The sequence below is a fragment of the Ochotona curzoniae genome, unplaced genomic scaffold (genome assembly GCF_017591425.1).
Source record: "Ochotona curzoniae isolate NIBS_2020 unplaced genomic scaffold, NIBS_Ocur_1.0 contig_1, whole genome shotgun sequence".
NCBI lineage: Eukaryota > Metazoa > Chordata > Mammalia > Lagomorpha > Ochotonidae > Ochotona > Ochotona curzoniae.
Genome location: NW_024464918.1, coordinates 25,437,967 through 25,457,536, shown reverse-complemented (window position 1 = coordinate 25,457,536; position 19,570 = coordinate 25,437,967). Strand labels below are relative to the sequence as shown.

General features: G+C 48.5%; 1 long non-coding RNA gene across 1 annotated transcript; it reads left to right on the top strand.

Annotated features, from left to right (window-relative positions):
* The first annotated feature begins 5,998 nt into the window (after positions 1 to 5,998).
* On the top strand, positions 5,999 to 17,384 carry LOC121153486. The gene is made up of 4 exons (XR_005883407.1): positions 5,999 to 6,410; positions 7,551 to 7,760; positions 15,504 to 15,573; positions 17,115 to 17,384. It is a non-coding gene; the product is annotated as an uncharacterized LOC121153486 (long non-coding RNA).
* The last annotated feature ends 2,186 nt before the right edge of the window (positions 17,385 to 19,570 follow it).

The window sequence follows — 19,570 nt, the reverse complement described above, 5'->3', positions numbered from 1 at the left end:
TGTAACTTCACAAGCACTGTGGAGCAGTGACCATGCTGGAACACAGCACTTCCGCCAGAGAGCTGGTGAAAAACAGGGCTGGAACCTATTGTCTCAGGGCAGCCCAGGTCACCAGATCTTCAGACTTCATCTCCCAGGCGTGTGCTGAGTTGCAGCGTGGTCCCACATTTCTCTGCATATGGCTTGCTGATGCATTCAGAGGAGGGGCATGAAAGACCCAGGGTGCAAAGGATCAACAGTGTGGTTTCAGGCCCAGCACGGTAGCCCAGTGACTAAATCCTTGCCTTGCATCCACCAGGATTCCATATGTGCGCCATTCGTTTTTATAATGCACCAGTTCGTATGCTGGCTGCTCTACTTCCCATCCAGCTCCCTGCTTGTGGCCTGGGAAAGCAGTCAAGGACGGCCCAAAACTTTGGGACTCTGCACCTGTGTGGGAGATCTGAAGGAAGTTCCTTGCTCCTGGCTTCCAGACAGTTCAGCTCTGGCCGTTGCAGCCACTTAAGAGAGTGGACCAGTGGATGGAAGCTCTTTCTCTCTGTGTATCTACCTGTCCAATAAAAATAATAAATTTTAGAAACAAAACCCTGTGGTTTCTGGCTTCAGCCTTTCTCTCTGGGGTTGGAGAAAGAATCTGGCATCTGTTCCAAAGAGGGCAGCTTCCTGCGTGTGTGAATCGCACGGGAGCTGCTTCTGTTGTGTTCATTTGCATTAAGGCACTGTTGTAGGCCCTGAATAATGCAGGCCCAGCCTCTGCTGGAAAACTTGTGTGTCCTGGAACCAGGCCAGATGAAAGATCATGCAGTAGCAGGGGGAGGTCTTTAGGTAGGGCACACATAGCTGATACCACCACGGGGAGAATGAGATCTGTGCTGTGTGTCTCCATCTTCATCTGCGCCCTCACCTCCCCACTCCCTTGGACCTCTTGTGTGTTTCTACCTTAGCAAATTTGAATCTTCACTGTGCCCTTGGCAGGTACTCAGAACACAGCCCACAGCCGTCACATGCTGTGGTTGGCTCACTATTTTGCACTTGTTAGTTCTGGCTGCTTGATCAGTTGCCCATGAGAGCACCTTGCTCAGAGACGCTCGATTGGTGCTTGCGATTAGGTAAATGTTAGGCTGCGAGCATGATGAAAGGTTTTCGCAGCCCCTGGACATGCTTGCTCTTTGGAGAATGAAGTCACAGCTCTCTCTCTCTCTTTTTTTTTTTTTCCAGCCCTTTCTCATCCGCCACCAAGATAGCACGCATCTCTTTCCCAAATGTGTCAATGCCATTGGCTTGCCCCGCTTTTAATAGCACCAAGCTAAGCTGCAACTAATTAACTGTGCTGGCTTAGTAAGTATTGGCTGACTTCAGCTTGGCATAGCAGCCAAGGGAGGTGCTAACCAACGCAGGAACTGGTAGGGGTGGAGATGGAGCCAGCTCTGTGCTGGAGCGGGGTGGGGATCAGGAGGAGGGCTAGGAACGTCCGTCTTTCTGGGCAGGATAGACCCTGCAGGAGGCCAGCCTGGAATTCCCAGGGAGTGTCAGGCAGCAGAACCAAGCCAGTGAGGTTTCAAGGTGAAATTTTGGAAAGCAGACCCACTGTGGTGCAGGACCCTGAGCAACATTCCTGTTGTCTCCCCACCACCACCCCCAGCACTGACCCCGCACCCCCTGTGTCATACAGTCTCTTACGAAACTAACCTCAGGCTCGCAGCTGTCTCTTGGCCAAAACCCAGGTGTAGCATTCAAGGCCAGCCAGCAAATTAGTGGGGTCATGGCTTTGTGGCTCTTTCTCTGTATATGTGTCCCAAATCACACCCTGATGATCCAGGGATCGTGCCCACCTGAAATTGGAAGTATGTGTGCTCACATGGTGGCTGGATTGGTCCTTTAGACATTTTGGGGTTTGATGACTGGTGAGATGGTGTTCATTTGTTTATTGTTTGTGTGGTCTGAGCCTTGGGAAAAGATGGTCTTTCCTTACCTTTCCTCTTATAACAACATGCTTCTCCATCGTGGTGTTTTCCAAGAATTATTTGTTATAAGATGCTTGGGGTCTGTCTTCTTGTAAACAGGCAGCTCAGCCAGGGCAGAGACCAGATCATCTCCCATTGCCGTGCAGCGCCTTGCCCAGGCTGTCCGCCTTTTTACTCCACAGGAATGGGACAATGAAGGAAGCTGGGTGGCACTAAGTCTGGTTCCTGCATACAAGGTAACTGTGACCTGTGGCAAAATACTGCACTCAGGCTGGCCCCAGGATTTGGGCTTCCCGCCACCCTCCCACCCTTTCACTCTAACATCCACATTCGTTCCCAGCCTCCTTGGCAGGTGCCATATTCAAGAAACCATCTGGTCACACAGCTGACCAGGGGCCAGAGACCCTCACTGTCATCGGGATTCCTTGGGGACTGGAGTAGGAAGCTCGTCTAGAGTGAGGAAGCTGCCTTCAAGCCAAACCACATCAGTGGCACCATGAACATTGTAAGTGTTCCTTTTCAAGGACCCTTTGGAAAAATTCCGCAGGGCCCCATGGGAACACGGCCTGCTATCTAACACCCTCTAAGGGAATTATTTGTGTCTGACTCAAGTTTCCCATGCTGCAGCTTAAATCTGTTTCTGTGTGGATTTTCCTCACAGTGGAGAGTAACTGGCCATCCTCCAGTGAGAACCATCACGCTCTGTTTTTAAGAAACAGACTCTTATGTATGTATGCATATTTATATCTGTGGATGGATATAGATATGTATATATTCATGTATGTATGTCTGCGTCTCTGGTTGAGAGAGAGTTCCTCTTTGTAACGGCCAGGTCTGCACTAGAATGGGCCAGTGCTAGGAGTCAGGAACTCAATGTGAGTCTCCCACTTGAGTGGCAGGGACCAAGTCACTTGAGCATTTACCTGCCATTTCCCAGGATCTGCACTCACAGGAAACTGGAATCCAGAACTGGAGCTGGGCCTCATACCCAGGTGCTCCAGTGTCTTAGTAGCACATTGACCATTGTTTTGGCTTTGACCTAGCAGTCACTTCCTGACCATTTCCTGTGTGCCAGGAGCTGCTCAAACCAGAAAATCCAAGGCATCATCTCTAATCTAAGGAAGCTCTTGGCAGCAGGCAAGTGATATGCAGTGAGTGGCATGTGCCACATGACATTGCCGTGTTCATGGTGCATGGCAGGCAGTGGAGGCACCGAGAGGGACTGGTCCTTTCAACCCAGGAGGCGGCAGTAAGAGGAAGCTCTGCAGAAGAGGTGACACTCAAATGGACTTCAGAAGATGAAGAGGAGCTTCCCATTGAGGCAGATGGAGAAGTGCCCTGGGATGGGAAGAAGAGGTGAGAGATTGAGATACTGAGGGGGTTTGGGGGAGGAGGGCGGTGGAATCACTGTCGCGTGGGGAGGAGGAGCTAGGGCTGCCAGTGAACTGGAAACTTTTCATCCTCACCTGGTGCCGAACTTAGTTTAAAATGTCTGTTTTGTCTCAGTGAGATAGGAGAGGTCTTTCAAAGTCTTTAAAAATGCAAATTGCAGGAAAACTGTTTATGGATTTCATTGTTTTTTTTTTTTTGCATCCAAATAAGCATGTTTTAATTCCACCTTTTGAAGTTGTGTTGGATTCGCTTATGGTTAGGGCCTTCTCAGCAGGCACCCAACAATTGACCTCCCTTTTATCCATGAAAAACATAAACATGAAGGAGATCATGCAAGCTGGGGAGAGGGGAGTCTGCTTAATCACCTAACATTCCAGTGTGTGTCTCTTTGCTTCTAGAACCCAAATACCCTTTCTTAAACTCTGGTTAGAATTTCTTTGTGAATGTCCTGGATGTTGTCCACATGCAATTTCACATGGTCGTATACGCATGATTACATGGCACGGGACTATTTTTAGATCTGGTGGAAGTCATCCATTTCTGATGTAGTTCCCAGTACCCTTCCTCCCTAGAACTGTTTTGTTAACTAACTTGCTTTGCCTCTCTCAGTAACCCACCGGTCAGGAAGCACCATCTGGCGAACACTCAGGTTTGGTTTCTGCTATGGCAGAGCTAAGAGCAGGATATACTTTCTTTCAAAATTCTCTCTCCTCCTTGGTGCCTCTGCTGCCTCATCATGGTGACTGGTTTCCCATTTCCTGAGCTCTGTGCAGATGCTGCTGGCTTTCTGCTCAGCCCCAGTGACTCCTGCCACAAGCTTTGGCCCTTCATATCATCCTTGAGCCCAGCGCATGGTCGAACTATGTGTCGCTGGCTAGAAGTGCATACTGTGAAAATTTCTCAGAACTTAATCATTTGAAAACAGTCTCTTTCTCCACCCTGATCCAGCTGCTGATCACAGACCTTTAGACTTTAATAGGATTGCCAAGGCAAGTCCCATGGGAGAAACAGCGTTCTAGCCCAATCTGCTAATACTCAGAAGTAATGTTCAGATTCTTTTAACTCTCTCTTGACCCAAGTCAGAGCCAGAAGGTATGAAACCCAAAGGAGGTGATAAGTGATTTCTTTTAGGATCCAGGAAGTATTTAACTTTGATTAAGATCAGGTAGTAGAGTTAAACCCTCGCCTAGGTCTTATGTAGTTCGTGCTGGGAGCTGAGTTGGTTCTTACTGAGATGACATTAATGAAGTACACTCCTATGGAGGACTCACTTCCAACTAATGGGCCTTCTACTAGTGGCTCTGCTGTCACCCTCTTGAAAGGGAACTGTTGGTAACTCTGTTTGCAGGTGAAGAAGCCATGATAAGCTATTGAGTTGATAAGTCACAGAGCAAAGACCGGCCACCAGCTGACCCCACAGCTTATGTTCTACCTTCCACAGTGCCCTGGCTCTGGGAGGGCTTCAGCAGCTCCCATTCCCAAATACCCTTCACTTCTCTCCCATGGAGGTCTGGATGTCACCCATGTGGCATCCTTTATCCTTTTTTTTTTTTCTGATATTAGCATCTCCCCTCCCCCCATCGCCTTTGGAAAACCACCCCTCTCCTCAGGTCCCAACTTCAAGGGTTGGGTTGCCTGGCACCAACTGTGAAAGCAACAGCAACCACATGAGCCTAATCTGGCCTTGAAACAGTCCACCCAAAGAGATCAGATGATGGAGGAATGCACTCATGGTCCAGTTAAGCCCAAAATGCCAGGGCTTTGAATACATATGGAACTCAAGGAAGAGTATTAAGTACCCACCCCTCTACCCTTTCTCATTACTAAAGGTCCTCCATGCTGTCCGTTGACTGTTGAGATTGTAGGCATGTCTTAGCATATTTGCCTCAGACATGCAAACAGATAGCTTGCATTCTGAGACTGTCCTGTCATGTCTCCAATTCAACCAATCTCAGAGTGATTGAGTTCCCCAAAAGCAACGTTGTGGTAGAACCTGTTTTGAAAATTCTGACATTTGTTCTTCAGCCATCCCAAGAAAAGCCAGGATGACAACCTACTCACAATCTGAAGGGATGGTTTGATTCTGAGCCCTCAGCAACTTCTGCAGTCCCAGTGAGTTCAAGTCACTGCTTGATGAAGTGACATGTACTGGTGGCCAAAACGTTTCACTATGCAACTTTCACCAAGGACCCCCACACCCTACCCTGCCAGCTGTCAGATGCAGTAGAGAACAGCAATAAATCATACATGATCGTGATAGGGAAATGCATGGCGTAAGCTCTCCTCTATTTAGAAAGATGTTCACACACCCTGGGACCGCACCCAAACCTGTTCAGCCATCCTGCGAATGGGAGTGTTAGCAGTCCGGGGGCTCCCAGGATAGACCCTCCCTGTCAGCTGGGCAGGGTGACCTTGCCAGTAGCCGTGCAACAGGGAGACTCCCCAGCCAGACTTTGAGACCACCCTTGGCCTGCTTGCATGCCTTTCATGTCAGGGACAGGGAAAGCCTTCACACACACAGTGAGGGTGCCCCTAGCCAGTCACTCAGGTATAGTGGTTCCCAGATTTTTAGGGTTCTTGACTCTAGCTTGCCCATGGCACACCTCCATCTCCATCAACTAACCTTTGGAAGCTCCTGAGGGTGTGGGAAAGGGGAAAAGGAAAGAAGGACAAGGAGAAGAAAAAGAAAAAAGATAAGAATGACCTAGCTGCCTAACCTGGTCTACGTGGTTAATCCAAACCACTGGGTAGTCATTCAGCCACTCAGAATGTACTGGGCACCTGCTGTACCCACCTGCCAGGCTCAGTGCTGTTGACCACTTGTATCTCTGAGGTTAACTCAGGCTTGTACGCCCTTCACATCTCCCACCCTATGGGAGCAGCTATTGCCTTTGTCTGCCTGGCATCTGGTACCCTACCTTCTGGTCACAGCACCTCTGTTCTCCTTTGAAGAGTCATCCCTCTCCTAACTTCAGCTCTCATGCACTTGGCAGGATTGGCGTCAACCCCAGATCCAACAATGTGCCCTTCAAGAAGGAACCTGCTTCCTACAAGGTGGGTGCTAAAAGAAGAAAACAACGGAAGCACTCCCCATCATGATTTCAGACACACGTGACCTGAACTCTTTCCATGTATTAACCACTAGGTGTGCATTTTACTGAGGAAGGTTTGAGCCGGGTTCTTTCACATATAGCTGAAGTCTGGTGTTCTCCATCAACTTCAGAGTGATTTCTGCACAGTCCCTTGTCAGATCCTCTGCCTGCCCCTCTTACGCCTCTGAAAGGCAGAGTTAAAATGAGAGGGAGAGACGGAGATCTTCCTTCCACTGATTCCCTCTACAAGTGGCTGCAATGACCAGGGATTGGTCAGCTCAAAGCCAGGAGTTAGCCATCCAGTTTCTCACTTGGGTGGTGGGAGCCCCAAAATTTGGGCCTCTTTTCCTTGTTTCCCAGGCACATTAACAGAGAGCTAGGTAAGAAGTGAAACAGCTGGGACTCAAATTGGTACTTGTATGGGATGCCAGCATTACAGATGGTGACTTAATCTGCTTCTCTACAATGCTGTCCCTACCCCAACCATCACATCTGCAAAATGGACATACAGATGCTTAACTTGTGGGGTGGGTGCTTGGCACAATTAAGTCACCACTTGGGGGCCTGGCGTGGTGGTCTAGCAGCTAAAGTCCTCACCTTGAATGTGCTGGGATCCCATACAGTTGCTGATTCTAATCCTGGAGGCCCTGCTTCCCATCCAGCTCCCTGCTTGTGGCCTGGGAAAGCAGTCGAGGACGGCCCAATGCCTTCAGACCCTGCACCCATGTGGGAGACCCAGAAGAGCTCCAGGCTTCTGGCTTTGGATTGGCACAGTACCAGCCGCTGCGGTCACTTGGGTAGTGAATCATCGTACGGAAGATCTTTGTCTCTCCTTCTCTCTGTATATCTGACTTTGCAATAAAAATAAATAAATCTTAAAAAAAAAAAAGTCACCACTTGGGATGCCCACATCCCTATCTGGGTACTTGGTTAGAAGTCCAGGCCACCTCTGTTTCTGATCAAGGCTCCTTCAAACACACATCCTGGGGCAGCAGATGATAGCCCAATCTTGGTCTGTGTCCATCATGGGAGAGACCTGGGCGTACTTCCTAGCTCCTGACTTCAGCCTGAGCCAGCACCTCAAACTGTGATTTCTCTCCAGTGTCACCCCGGCACAGTCACGCAGACCATGTTTCTGTCCCTACTCGATTGCATGGCCGTGACCTAAAGGCTGAACACTGGCTGACACCTACGCCAAAGATGATCGAAGTCCCTGTGTCCTGTGGTTGCCACGGCGTGGACTACACACACACCCGGGCCAATTGATTTTTGTTCCTGTGATTTTGACCTTCACTGGAAACTGAGCTTAGAAGTAAGTACATGAGATGGGAACTTCTGGGGCTGAGCTGAGCCTAGTGGCCTTGGGGTGCTGGATCAAGATGAAAGAGACCAGGGGGTCTGTCTGCAAAAGCACGGCATTTATGTAGAGAGAAAGAAAGAACCAAGAAAAAAGAGAAATGCTGCCTTGTTCTTAAGCAAATCTTAGTTTTCATAGAGGGGCTGGTTATCACCTATACCCTGGTCTGGAGTCCCGCATGATCTCTCTCTCTCTCTTTTAAGATTATTTATTTTTATTGGGAAGTCAGATTTATTGAGAGGAAGATCTTCCATACGATGATTCACTCTCCAAATGGCCACCACGGCCAGAGCTAGCCTATCCGAAGCCAGGAGCCAGGATCTCTTCTGGGTATCCCACACAGGTGCAGGGTCCCAAAGCTTTGGGCTGTCTTCTGCTGCTTTCCCAGGCCACAGTCAAGGAGCTGGATGGGAAGCAGGGTCGCTGAGATTAGAACTGATGCCCATATGGGATCTTGGCATGTGCAAGATGAGGACTTTAACCACTAGGCTACCATGCCAGGCCTCTGCATGATCTGTGTATCTACAGAAGAAATGCCTTGCTATGTTTGTGAGAAATTGAAAGACTTCTGTTCCTGACCAGCTGCAGAGCCTTTGCTGAAGCTGTGATGGGGTCCAGCCAGCTGCTGGGGAAAGCAGAGGCGCTGAGTGTTGAGTGGTCCAAACCCACGTAGCAATGAAGTCTGCAGCTTCGGTTTTTGACCCTGAGCCTGGAGCTCTGCACGAGGGTACCTAAATGGATCTCAGCCATGGAAAGGATGGTGAGGGCCTCTCGTGCCCACCTCCCCTTCCAACTAGGGCCAGAAAGGATGCTGGTGACCCATCCCCAATTCCCTCAGAACAACTGAGTCTTTCTCAATGGCAGTGCTGCATATTGCTATTCTCAAAAAGTCCATGGAAAAATGGAATCAATGGTGAGTTTGAACAGATTTTTGAATCTCATAGATGTTTTTAAAAAATTATATGCAATTTCTGTAAAGTTTTCAAGACTTTCTAGAAGGCAGATTTCAAAGTACTCTTGCGCCAAAATAGACTTGCATTTTGATTTCATTTTTCACAAACTTTTTGAAATAATCACCCCGCCCTCTGTCATGTTGTCAGATACTCAGGGAGAAAAAGGGGACATCAAGAGAGGCAGGGACGAGGGTCCCCATTCTCACTGACCACCTGGCATTGCCACCACTCATCCTTCCACCACCACTCTCCCCACCTGCTCCCAGCCCTCCACCCTGAACCACTGAAGCTGCTGGCAAAACTTCTTGAATATTCAGTGCATGGGCCCTGGCTTTTTCACAGAAGTGACCGTGCAGCAGGCAGTCTTCTTGCGAGCCAGATATAGGTAGTGGCGAGACTTCTTGACACCACTGAGGCCCTCAGCTGTGAGTATCCACTTCGTCCAGGAGCCAGTTGCTCAACCTGTACGAACACACTGCTGTTTATTCTACCTGGGAGCACAGGTGATGGTTCACGCCTGCATGGTCCGGACTGGTGGCAGCCTACATGAAGGTGGATATGTGAGGTGGGTAGCAGAGCCAGAGTGAAGCTCCAAGTATTCCATTTACTGTGCATTCAGTAATGGCATAGTGATCTTGGTTTGCAGATGGGGTAATCACCTCCACAGTCAGGCATTCCTCTGCCTTGTGCATCCAAAGCTGGGTTTTGTTTCTTTGCCTTGGTTTAAACCAGATTAAGTCCTTCTAGGAGTTTGATTCCTCATCTATCCAAAGAAGCAGCCCCTTAGGGGTTTAGCAGCGTGCATCTTCGTCCACCAGCGGCTTTCCGTCATTAACCTCAACCCTTTTGGTTGTTGTGTTCCAGGATGGAATGTGTAGCCCTCTAGGCCATGTCAGATCTAGGCACAGAGACAGGTAGAGGCTGATAGGGTTTGTTCTAACACTATTTCTAAGGCCCGTAGCCAAAGAAGGGAATGCAGTACACCTCTCCCCTACCCCCAGAGAACATTGTGAAAAGCCATTTCAGGCTAAAGAGTTGGCCTTGACCCCATTTCTGTCCAGTTGGAGGATTTAAATATAAGCAAGTACTTTCAACGACAGAGTGCTGTATGACCACGTCAGCCCGAAGCACCTGCTGGGGGAGCCTGCAGCTCGGTGGTTCCCAGGGCAGCCTCTGGTTTCAGGCTGCTTCCACACCCAGACACACCACTGACTTCAGGGCCGAGTCAAGGCAGGCTGGTGAAACCCACTGCTCTCAACCTTTGCTCACCCACAGATGGGGACAACGACTGGACTATGACCGTGAACTCACAGGACAGTGTCCAGGAAGTGAGGCTACAAATGACAGAGGTTTCATGTTGTGTATCTTAAGCTCCCTGCAGTTGTCAAAGGTGAAAGATTTATATGATCTGAAGAGAAACCAGAGTATGCCATCCAATTGTAAAACACTACTATTGTGCAGCTCTCCTGAAGGATCTGGATTCAGAGCAGTTCTACAGGTGATGAAGGAGCTTCTCTCATTCTCCTTTACCTGTTTTGGTCAGCCTGTCTTTGGGTAATACAAACCCACCAAATGTTTACAAATGTAGATTTTGTCCTAGTGCCAGTTCATAGGGAAAGGAACTGGCTTCTCTCCCTTCCTGCCCGACGTCTGTGATTCAGCTCCTTCAGGCACCTGCAGAGCTGGAGACTAAAGGCCCCAACACTATGGAGTGCATTTCGGTTGGACCTGCTTGCCAGGCATGTCCGAGGATGCAGAAATGTGGGTCCTCGGGCAGAGGTGGGAGGGGTTTTTGAGGGTGATTGAGACAAAGCCGCTTGGCTGCTAGCGCTGTATGACCACACCCATGACTTCTGAATGGTGCCACCCCCACCACTCTCTTATCCAGACCCAGGGAATGGAAACTTAACAAGGATGTGTCATGAGGAAAACATTTGGTGGAGTCCTCTCCTGTTCCACACCTGTATTTCTGCCCATGTGTTGGACGAGTCCAGGGAGAGGACCACGTGACATCCCTCCTCTTCTTCCAGTCTTGAGGTGTGTCACAAGCCAATCAGAACCCTGGGCGCTCTCCACTCCCTCCCCTGCCCTCAGGAAGTCCTGTCCACGGCCCATCTACAGCAGCTCACGACCACTCCCTTTCCTGCTCTTGCACACTGCTGGGCAACCAGGGCTTTCTCATTTCTCACTTGGACCATTTCAGCCAAGTCCCTGAATAGCAGGACCCATGATCGCTCCCACCCCAGAGAGCAGGCCTTGGCTTCCCAGTGACTCAGGGATGGGTGTGTGGTACATTTAGGATAGGGCTAGAGTGACCTTGGTTCTCAGCAGCTCTTGCTTTCAATTCTTCTTCCATGTGGAGTTTTGCACCGAGTTTCTGATCCTTTCTACTTGGAAAGATGGCCAAGGTCTCAGTGGTGGTGGTGGTGGTGGTGCCAACTCTGTTTCCCCTCTGCCACCAGGACTGAGATTGCCTCTTGGAATTTGTGCATCCTGGCAGGTGCAGTCCATGCAGGGGTCAGACCCCGTGGTTTGATGAGATAAGAGCCTTCTGCATGAGATCTCATTTTTTCTCCATCTGCACGGTCATTTGGGCCTCGGGCCTCATGACTCACACAGTGGCTGTCCATCTGCCCATTAACTGCAGAAAGGAAAAGGACTTCTTTGTGCATGGTGAGTCATTGCGTCACACGTTTTAGAGCCACGTGCCTTATCAGACAGGAACAAAGTTCTGCCTAATAGGGTTGCATACTGCCCTCAGACAACCTGACCTTCCAATGGTGAGCAGTGATGGAATAGGTCAGGGTTGCCAGATGCTTGTGGTCTTGCCTCTACGTCCCCTCCCTGCACCTTATGGAATTCTGCTTACTGTCTGAACTTTTCTCCGTTGAGTCCAGCAGAGATCTGGACATCATGGCCAAGGAAGCACCACCCTTAACAGAGATCCCCCACAAGGTCAAGTTCATCCATACCTATGTATGAATGGGGAAAAGAAGAGGTACAAACTGTGACTCCCAGCAGGCTCCCTTTCTTTTCCTGAATATCTGAGTATCTGAGTGAAGAACTACACACCCACCACAGGGTTCCAGAAGTAAATGGTATGTAAGAACAGTCAATGAAAATTGGCTTTGCTGCTGGGTTTCCCAGATCCTTCCCCCGGGCATGGCCAGCACCACCAGGCTACCATGCCTGTGTGTCCGTGTATCACAGTGACAGATACACATACATATATATACAAAAATGTGTTGTATGCATATGTGGGGACTTTAAAGAGTCTACAGAAAATCGAAGATAAGTTCATTTTGGTGCAAAGAAATGGTCACCTAGAGGTTTTTCTTAAATGGGAGTCTTCCACTGTCTCTTGGAGTCATCTCTGTGTGTGTGTGTGTGTGTGTGTGTGTGTGTGTGTGCTGCACTAGCTGGTGCAGGCTTACTGGTGCTGATGTCTGGACTCACAGCTTGGGGCCAGTGGCACTGCTGCTCCTGAAGCTGAGAGGGAAACTGCCCTGAGCCTCTCCTGGCCGTCTTCATCAGTCCTTGGCTTCAGTCCTTAGCAAAAGTCACTATAAAAGTCATGTATGTCTGTTTTAGGAGAAGAAAGATAAAGATGCAAAAGGAAGGTGGGTGTTTGGCTCAACAGTTAAGATGCCTGTGTCCCATAGGGAAGATTTTGAGTTCAATGCCTGGCTTTAGTTCATGACACCAGGTTCCTGCTAAGGCAGACCCGGGCAGACAGTAATGTTGGCTCAAGTTCTGTCACCTATCTATGTGACCCCAATTGTCTACACAGCTTCTAGCTTTGGCCCACCAGCTGGTGCAGCCATATGAGGAAGTCAGCCAATGAATGGCAGCTTTCTGTCTCTCTCTTCATGACTCAAATTTAAAAGAAGCAGCAGAAGGGAAAAGGCAAATATAGCCTGCAGCTCCACCAGGTAATGACAGCTACTGTATTTTCTTCTATGTGCTAGGTTGCCTCCCCCCAATTTAAAAATTTAAAAATTTAAAAATTTAAGTATGACATATACTTTAGATAGCGCATGTATCCGTTCATGGGTAATGCAGGGGTCTCATTAATCTTTAAGTTTCAAGACAAACCTATTTTTTAATTCTATTTTTCTAAGAGCAATTGAAGTCTCCTTGTATAAATACCCTATATCTATATATCTACTCAATTTTCACAAATTGAAAACACCTGCTCATTATCAAAATGTAGAACTTTCTCAAAATCCCAAGCTCTATCCCAATAAGGGCAATGACTTTTTGGATTGCTAACAACACATGCTAATCTTAGTTTTGAACTTTATTATTTTTTTAATAAGATTTATTTTTATTATTTTTTATTGGAAAGGCGGATATACAGAGAGGAGATACAGAGAGGAAGATCTTCCGTCTGATGATTCACTCCCCAAGTGAGCGCAACGGGCCGATACTATGCCGATCCGAAGCCAGGAGCCTCTTCTGGGTCTCCAACGCGGGTGCAGGTTCCCAAAGCTTTGGGCTGTCCTCGACTGCTTTCCTGGGCCACAGGCAGGGAGCTGGAAGGGAAGTGGGGCTGCTGGGATTAGAACCGGTGCCCATATGGGATCCCGGGCGTGCAAGGCGAGGACTTAACCACTTGCGCCACCGCGCCGGGCCCTATTTTTTTTTAATATGTATTTTTATTGGAAAGTCAGATTTTACATAGAGAAGGAGAGACAGAGACAAAGATCTATCTGTTGGTTCACTCCCCAAGTGGCCACAACGGCCGGAGCTGAGCTGATCAGAAGTCAGGAGTCTGAGCGTCTTCCAGGTCTCCCACGTGGGTGCAGGATCCCAAGGCTTTGGGTCATCCTCTGCTGCATTCCCAGGCCACAGGCAGGGACTGGAAGGGAAGTGGAGCAGCTGGGACACGAAATGGCACCCATATGGGATCCTGGCGCATGCAAGGTGAGGACTTTAGCTACTAGGTTACTGTACTGAGCTGTTTTGAACTTTCTGTAAATCATAGATACTTAAAAAATAGTTATGATTATTGTATAGTTCTTTGATTTCAAGTTGTAGCATAGTTTTATTCGGCTAAGCACTTCATGCGCATGATTTGAATAGCTATGTGATCCTGCATCAGGAAGGTAACGTTTCCTAAATTACTCTCCTCCTTACTGCAAGTGGATGTGCTGCGGCCAAGCTTTTGCTGCTGCCTGGAACTCTCCGGTGAGGGCTATGGGATTTAAGAAACTTAAACTGTGTTCCTCAGGCTTTTGAGATTACAGAGTCAAGTCCACAAAGATGACCTAGGAAAATGTCCTTCATTTAAAGCCAGTTGACTCTACTGATAGTCATCGCTCTCGTCACCAAAGTGCCTGCGCAGTAACACGTGGAGCAGTGTTGAAGCTGTCTGGCTGGGGACCATGGCCTCACCAAGTGGATGCTTGCACCTGACCCTTGGAAGGGTGCACAGCTGCTCAAGTAGGTGCTGTAATTTTCGCACAGACCTTCCTTTCCCTGGATCTTCTTCCAGGATTTCCATTGGCCTATTCATCCATCCTCTGCCAGTTTCACACTATCTTGATAATTATTACACTCTTAAAATGTTTATTTATTTGAAAGAGAGAGTGGTGTGTATGCACAAGAAAGAGAGAGAGCAAGCATTTGGCTTGTGCTGCTCTTCATTCCCAGTGTATTAGCAGGAAGCTGGATTGGAAGTGCAGTCCTCAGGATTTGAACCAGGCACGTGAACGTGAAATGCCAGTGTCCCAGGTGGTGGCTTAATCTGGCACAGTGCAGAGTCAGCCCCAGCGATTACGCCTTTTAAGACGAGAACGGTTCTTCTATATCATTTTGTTATTTTGAAACACATTGTATAAATTGTTTTGAAGGATACATGTTCTCTTCTGCTTCATGTACTGACACACAGGAGAGGACTAACTAGGATATCTGGCTAAGCCATTTTATGGGATCCTTAAGATGAAAATCTCCATTCTTATTATGTATCTATTAGAAAGTATTTGGTCTTTAAAAATATTGAGGTCTAGGATTATCTGCACACGAAACACCATACAGAAATACCAGAAATACCAGTATTACTGCACACAGCAAGCATTACTATGACACACACGCATCTCACGGGAATGCTAGTTAAATTCTAGGCAAAATGAAATCCCACATTAAGTATGTGCTCTCTTGACATCATAATTTAGAAATACACTTAGCAAAATTATTACAACTAATGAATATTTAGTGACACTGTGGTATCACTTTGAGGTGCTTCCTCTCTGCTTTTCATATTCATGATAAGAAATGTAAGAAATAGAGGAGAGTTGGGCCCAGCGCAGTAGCCTAGTGGCTGAAGTCCTCACCTTGCATGCACCAGGGTCCTATTTGAGCACCAGTTTGTATGCCAGCTGCTTCACTTCCCTTCCAGCTCCTTGCTTGTGGCCTGGGAAAGCACTGGAGGACGGCCCAAAGCCTTGGGACCCTGTACCCATGTGAGAGACTGGAAGACGCTCCTGGCTCCTGGCTTCAGATCAGCTCGGCTCCGGCTGTTGTGACCACCTGGGAAGTGAACCAACAGATCTTTCTCTCTCTCTCTGCTCCTCTCTGTAAATCTGACTTTCCAATAAAAATAAATAAATCTTTAAAAAGAGAGAGAAAAGAAATAGGAGAGTCATTTACTGTAATTTGCTAACTTCTGGATCATCTTATTGCGTCTTTCATCTTCAATTTAAAAATCAACTTTTCAGTATTTTTCTGATGTTCCTCTTTCAAGGTTCTCTACCAGATTAATGAAGACCAGCTTGAAAGTGCAAACTGTTGGAGGAAATCTCTGCCTCTAGCAGGTAGGTGCTTATCTATGTATATCAGCATTAATTTTGAGAAACAGGATCCTGAGGAAATCCCCGTCTCTAAAATAACCTAAGATTTCAGTGTTCCTGGAACATAAACCTTCGCTGAATATATACTAATATTATGCTGTTTCAATTGTCTTGATTTTTAACTTAAAAGGCTTTGAAGCTGGGATTTGTACTGAAAACCTGAGTCAACCATGGTATTAGTAGAAGTAGTGTTACATAAGCAGGATGAGCCAGTAGAAATGACGCGCTGCTGCTTTAAGGTGGTGTGAGTAGTTCTCAGACACTGGGGCCAAATCAGGAGGAAGGCGTTGAGGGTTAAAACCCCCAGGGATGGGTATTGTTATGCAGCAGGTTAAGCTGCTGTTGGGGATGTCTGACTCCTAAGTGGGAATGCTGGCTCAAGTGCAGTACTTGCTTCTGAACTGGCTAAGGCGTCCTGCTAATGCACTGTGGGAGAAATAGATGATGCCACGTGCACGGAGTCCCAGCACTCACGGGGGAGCGTGGGTGGCGTTCCAGGCTCTCCAACACGGCTCGGGCCCGGCTGCTGTGGGGATTGGAAAAATGAACCAATGGAAGGTTGTTTTTGTCTCTTGCAAATAAATTAATACGTCTTTAAAAAAAATGAATTTTTTAAAAAGAATATTGTAATCTCTAGACATTGTAAATTAATGCTATTACTTTTGGGGGGTAGCTTCTTCTAGACATTTCTGTATCTCTCTACAGAATGATATATGTAACATATAATAGGATGCATTTCTTTTAAGTGAAGAACTTGATGAGTTTGGAAAAATTGTGCACGCTCTGTAACCTCCAGAGCTCTACAACATTTCTGTTAACCTTCAAATCCTCTCCTGCCTCATCTCAGCTCCCGTTTCCAATCCCTGACCCTGAACAGCAACAGGTTTGCTCTTTGTATTTGGAAATCAGTTTGCCTTTTGCAGGACTCTGAGTAATGGGCTCACACAACAGGTGTGCTGTGTGTCTGACTGCTTTATCCAACATGTGTCTGTTCCAGGGTCAGGGGCCATTCCTTGTATCACTGAGTAGCCTTTCATTTTGTGAATGTCGAATGTCGTTATCCAGTTTCCTTATCCACTCATTGTTAACGGACGATTGGTTATTTAATATTTTTTTAAACATTTACTTATTTTTGTTGCAAAGTCAGATATACAGAGAGGAGGAGAGACAGAGAGGAAGATCTTCCATCTGATGATTTGCTCCCCAAGTGGCCGCAGCGGCTAGAGCTGAGTCAGTCCGAAGCCAGGAGCCTCTTCCTCCAGGTCTCCCACACGGGTGCAGGGTCCCAAGGCTTTGGGCCGACTTCGACTGCTTTCCCAGGCCACAGAGAAGGAGCTGGATGGGAAGCGAGTCTGCTGAGGTTAGAACCGGTGACCCTATGGGATCCCAGCACATGCTAGGCAAGGACTTCAGCTGCTAGGCTACTGCGCTGGACCTTAATCACTCGATCTTTAAGTATGTTAAAGTCAACGTAAATAGAGACCTTCCTCTTGTTACTCTGCCAGAGTTACAGCTCGGATTGTATCGTGTTACGGATCTAGCTATGCTCCATCCATGCCTTCGTCAATTATCTCCAAAGCGTTCCATGAGGAAGGCCTTTTGATGACTGCTAAACTCTTTCCACCTCCAGATGATTACGATTTGAGCTAATGAGGAACCATCCCTTGTCGGTGATTGGCGGAGGATTGGGCGGGCCCGTGCCGCTTCGGGCCAATGAGCTGTGAGTCCAGGGTTCTCCTTCCGGGAAGAGCTGCGCCTCCCCGCTGGGGAAGCGGGCCATGTCCGTGCGCCATCTTGTAGCGGGAGGCGCACGACGACGGCGCTCCGCGGGGTCGGCGAGAAGACGGCTGGGAGCCCCGTGACCCGAGGTACAGTGTTTTTATTCTTTTCCATGTTTAAGCTGGTTTGAGTTTCTGGTGTTTGCGATGTGCCCGCGTGTGGAGAGGCGTAGGCGTCTCGCCTTGTCCTTGGTTGAGGCACCTGGGCCTGCTGGGCCCTGCTCCCGACAGCCGCCCTCAGCCGGGGGAGATTCCCTGTGCGCCTGGAAGCCTGCTGCTTCACCTCGGGGGGCTTCTCCGGCCCGGGGGGGGGGGGGACCGTGGTGGGCCGTCGCGTGTGTTGTCTGCTAACACCCACCGGGCTGAGGGCGGCCTTGAGGGGTTCGTGTGCCACGTGCCTTGTACAGCCCGCATGTGGGTGTGTTCCTGCAGCTGCTGCTCGTTTACACAGGGAGGGTCGGCCCGAATCCCGGGTGGCCGGTCCGTGTGTGAGGGAATGCGTGGACTCAGAGCCCACCGAGTGGGCCAAGCGCCTCAGCTCCCGGCGGCTTCGCTCTAATCCTCCATTACCTGCACCTGCCCAGGCAGCCATGATGGCACAGGAAGTCAGACTCGGCCTGTGCGTTGGAGGCCCCAGGTGGGGCTTTGGGCTCCCCACTTCTTGGGAGCATTTGGGCAGTGAACCAGCAGCTGAAAGATTTCTCCTTTAAAAAGAAAGTGTGTACACACAACACACACACACACACACACACAGAGAAAAAAGGCTCTTTGGCTGTGCTACTTGCATAAATGGGTGGACAAGATAGATAGGTAATCTTTTGTTTTTAATTCTGGCTTTTCTGTGGCTTCGGACCATCATTTCAGAATGTGGTTTTTTTATTCTTGGCTTGAAACAGCCCAAGTTTTTCGCAGCTTTTATCAAGGTGTAATTGACAAATAAAATTGTATAATTTGCGCTGTGTGCTGCTGCCATGTAGGTGCGTTTTATGAAATTAACAAAACTGACACATCACTTAATTGCTTTTGCGTGTGTTGGATGAAGAGCATTTAAGATGTACTCTGTAAGCAAATTGCAGGCTAACAATGCAGTGTCATTCTGAAGAGACTCCGGACTGTGACTAGAGCCCCAGAATTCAGCGCTCTGACTCCTGAAGGGCTGGCCGTTTGGCTCTTACTTTCTCATAGTCCCCCACAAGCAGCAGTCTGTGAACTGGACTTTTCTGGATTCCTTTCTCGGCTTGGCATAGCGTCCTCCAGCTTCGTTGATGTGGAAGTGATAATAATAAGGATTTCCTTTTTCTCCTTTGCCTGTCAGTGCATATGCACTGTGCCGGTGTGTCCACCCACAGAATCTTGGGCTCCTTCCCCATCCCGCCTGTCGTGGAGGACGCGCTGATGAACCTGTGAGCGCAGCCGTCTCCCTGGGAAAGCCGTTGTGTTTCCTTTGGGTGTGTAACTGTCGGCCGAGTCCCCCTGGAGTTGTGCGTGTCACGTCTTGAGACACCTCCACGGTGTTTCCCATCATGGTCGTGTTCGTCAGACATGAACTTCTTACCAATACCAAGCCCTGACTGCGCGCAGCACTCAGGCTGGCGAGCAGGACAGCTGTGGCCGGGCTTGGCAGTGCACACGCTGGATTGGTGGCCAGAGGAGCTTGCGTTCACACTGTAGAATGACCGGTTTGCGTTGTGAGCAGTAACGACCTAGCCCACACACACACACACACACACACACACACACACTTTTTTTTTTTAGTTTCCAAGGTGCAATGCCGACAACTGCTGTCAGCGGATTGTGGTTCTTGCGCTGTGTGCTGGCCTGTGCCTGACAATTGAGCGTCATTGATGATACCAGCGAATGCCTTTGTGACAGATTTCCTCTCACTTCCCAGGACTGGCCTGGGAAATCCTTTCAGGATTGTACTGTTCTGTAATGCCTTATTGTCATGTTCAGTATTGCTGGCGAGACCTTCCCCCCAGGACCTGACTGGGGGGCGGGGCGGCTGTGGAGAGCACTTGGCTCTGCACTGAGTGGTGTTCTTTGCTGATTTTTTTTTTAAATATATAAATTCTTGGGATAATGTGACAAGGAAAATGGTTTTGGCAGATCCTGCCTCTCAGCTGAGTTGCTGGCGATTTTGTGTGTCCTGTCAGTTTTCTGGCTTCAGTTTGTGGTTTGCCAGT